The following is a 5000-nucleotide window of genomic DNA, read 5'->3' as shown; positions in this document are numbered from 1 at the left end:
ACTGACACAGGCACAGGCACAGACACTGACACTGACACTGACACTGACACTGACACAGGCACAGGCACAGACACTGACACTGACACAGACACTGACACAGGCACAGGCACAGACACTGACACAGGTACAGGCACAGACACTGACACTGACACTGACACAGACACTGACACTGACACAGGCACAGACACTGACACTGACACTGACACAGACACTGACACGGGCACAGGCACAGACACTGACACTGACACAGGCACAGGCACAGACACTGACACTGACACTGACACTGACACTGACACTGACACAGGCACAGGCACAGACACTGACACTGACACAGACACTGACACAGGCACAGGCACAGACACTGACACAGGTACAGGCACAGACACTGACACTGACACTGACACAGACACTGACACTGACACAGGCACAGACACTGACACTGACACTGACACGGGCACAGGCACAGACACTGACACTGACACAGGCACAGGCACAGACACTGACACTGACACTGACACTGACACAGGCACAGGCACAGACACTGACACTGACACTGGCACAGACACTGACACAGACACTGACACTGGCACAGGCACTGACACTGACACAGACACAGACACTGACACAGACACTGACACTGACACTGGAACAGACACTGACACAGGCACAGGCACAGACACTGACACAGGCACAGACACTGACACTGGCACAGACACTGACACTTACACAGGCACAGGCACAGACACTGACACAGGCACAGGCTCAGACACAGACACTGGCACAGACACAGACACTGACACTGACACAGGCACAGGCACAGACACTGACACAGGCACAGACACTGACACAGACACAGACACTGACACTGACACAGGCACAGACACTGACACTGACACAGGCACAGACACTGACACTGACACTGACACAGGCACAGACACTGACACAGACACAGACAGTGACACAGACACAGACACAGGCACAGGCACATACACTGACACTGACACAGGCACAGACACTGACACTGACACAGGCACAGACACTGACACAGACACAGACACAGACACAGGCACAGACACAGACACAGACACAGGCACAGGCACAGACACTGACACAGACACAGACACAGGCACAGACACTGACACAGGCACAAACACAGACACAGACACTGACACAGGCACAGGCACTGACACAGGCAAAGGCACATACACTGACACTGACACAGACACAGACACTGACACTGACACAGGCACAGACACTGACACTGACACAGGCACTGACACTGACACTGACACAGGCACAGACACAGACACAGACACAGACACAGGCACAGGCACAGGCACATACACTGACACTGACACAGACACAGACACTGACACTGACACTGACACAGGCACAGACACTGACACTGACACTGACACTGACACAGGCACAGACACTGACACAGACACTGACACTGACACTGACACAGACACAGACACTGACACTGACACTGACACTGACACAGGCACAGACACTGACACTGACACTGACACTGACACAGGCACAGACACTGACACTGAAACTGACACTGACACAGGCACAGACACTGACACAGGCACAGGCACAGACACAGACACTGACACTGACACTGACACAGACACAGACACAGACACTGACACTGACACAGACACAGACACTGACACTGACACTGACACAGGCACAGACACTGACACTGAAACTGACACTGACACAGGCACAGGCACTGACACAGGCACAGGCACAGACACAGACACTGACACTGACACTGACACTGACACAGACACAGACACTGACACTGACACTGACACAGGCACAGACACTGACACTGACACAGGCACAGACACTGACACTGACACTGACACTGACACAGGCACAGACACTGACACTGACACAGGCACAGACACTGAAACAGACACAGACAATGACACAGACACAGACACAGGCATAGGCACATACACTGACACTGACACAGACACAGGCACAGGCACATACACTGACACAGACACAGACACAGACACAGACACTGACACTGACACAGACACTGACACTGACACTGACACTGACACTGACACAGGCACAGACACTGACACTGACACTGACACTGACACAGGCACAGACACTGACACTGACACAGGCACAGGCACAGACACAGACACTGACACTGACACTGACACTGACACTGACACTGACACAGGCACAGACACTGACACTGGCACAGGCACAGGCACAGACACTGACACTGACACAGGCACAGACACTGACACTGACACAGGCACAGGCACAGACACAGACACTGACACTGACACTGACACTGACACTGACACTGACACAGGCACAGACACTGACACTGGCACAGGCACAGGCACAGACACAGACACTGACACTGACACTGACACTGACACTGACACAGGCACAGACACTGACACTGGCACAGGCACAGGCACAGACACTGACACTGACACAGACACAGACACTGACACAGACACAGACACAGGCACAGGCACATACACTGACACTGACACAGGCACAGACACTGACACTGACACAGGCACAGACACTGACACAGACACAGACACAGACACAGGCACAGACACAGACACAGACACAGGCACAGGCACAGACACTGACACAGACACAGACACAGGCACAGACACTGACACAGGCACAAACACAGACACAGACACTGACACAGGCACAGGCACTGACACAGACACAGACACAGGCAAAGGCACATACACTGACACTGACACAGACACAGACACTGACACTGACACAGGCACAGACACTGACACTGACACAGGCACTGACACTGACACTGACACAGGCACAGACACTGACACAGACACAGACACAGACACAGGCACAGGCACAGGCACATACACTGACACTGACACAGGCACAGACACTGACACTGACACAGGCACTGACACTGACACTGACACAGGCACAGACACTGGCACAGACACAGACACTGACACAGACACAGACACAGACACAGGCACAGGCACAGGCACATACACTGACACTGACACAGGCACAGACACTGACACTGACACAGGCACTGACACTGACACTGACACAGGCACAGACACTGGCACAGACACAGACACTGACACAGACACAGACACAGGCACAGGCACAGGCACATACACTGACACTGACACAGACACAGACACTGACACTGACACTGACACTGACACAGGCACAGACACTGACACTGACACTGACACTGACACAGGCACAGACACTGACACTGACACAGGCACAGACACTGACACAGACACAGACACTGACACAGACACAGACACAGGCACAGGCACAGGCACATACACTGACACTGACACAGACACAGACACTGACACAGACACAGACACAGGCACAGGCACAGGCACATACACTGACACTGACACAGACACAGGCACAGGCACAGGCACATACACTGACACTGACACAGACACAGACACAGACACAGACACTGACACAGACACTGACACTGACACTGACACTGACACAGGCACAGACACTGACACTGAAACTGACACTGACACAGGCACAGACACTGACACAGGCACAGGCACAGACACAGACACTGACACTGACACTGACACTGACACTGACACAGACACAGACACTGACACAGACACAGACACTGACACTGACACTGACACTGACACAGGCACAGACACTGACACTGAAACTGACACTGACACAGGCACAGACACTGACACAGGCACAGGCACAGACACAGACACTGACACTGACACTGACACTGACACTGACACTGACACAGACACAGACACTGACACTGACACTGACACTGACACAGGCACAGACACTGACACTGACACTGACACTGACACTGACACAGGCACAGACACTGACACTGACACTGACACTGACACAGGCACAGACACTGACACTGACACAGGCACAGACACTGACACAGACACAGACACTGACACTGACACAGACACAGACACAGGCACAGGCACATACACTGACACTGACACAGACACAGGCACAGGCACAGGCACATACACTGACACAGACACAGACACAGACACAGACACAGACACAGACACAGACACAGACACTGACACTGACACTGACACTGACACTGACACAGGCACAGACACTGACACTGACACTGACACTGACACAGGCACAGACACTGACACAGGCACAGGCACAGACACAGACACTGACACTGACACTGACACTGACACTGACACTGACACAGGCACAGACACTGACACTGGCACAGGCACAGGCACAGACACTGACACTGACACAGGCACAGACACTGACACTGACACAGGCACAGGCACAGACACAGACACTGACACTGACACTGACACTGACACAGGCACAGGCACTGACACTGGCACAGGCACAGGCACAGACACTGACACTGACACAGACACAGACACTGACACTGACACAGGCACAGGCACAGACACAGACACTGACACTGACACTGACACTGACACTGACACAGGCACAGACACTGACACTGGCACAGGCACAGGCACAGACACTGACACTGACACAGACACAGACACAGGCACAGGCACAGACACTGACACAGACACTGACACTGACACTGACACAGGCACAGACACTGACACTGACACTGACACTGACACTGACACTGGCACAGACACAGACACAGACACAGACACTGACACTGACACTGACACTGACACAGGCACAGACACTGACACTGACACTGACACTGACACAGGCACAGACACTGACACTGACACAGACACTGACACTGACACTGACACTGACACTGACACAGGCACTGACACAGGCACTGACACTGGCACAGGCACAGGCACAGACACTGACACTGACACTGACACTGACACAGGCACAGACACTGACACTGACACTGACACAGACACAGACACTGACACTGACACTGACACTGACACTGACACAGGCACAGACACTGACACTGAAACTGACACTGACAC

The sequence above is a fragment of the Pristiophorus japonicus genome, chromosome 1, assembly GCF_044704955.1.
Source record: "Pristiophorus japonicus isolate sPriJap1 chromosome 1, sPriJap1.hap1, whole genome shotgun sequence".
Taxonomy (NCBI): Eukaryota; Metazoa; Chordata; class Chondrichthyes; family Pristiophoridae; genus Pristiophorus; species Pristiophorus japonicus.
This window is presented reverse-complemented; position numbering follows the sequence as displayed.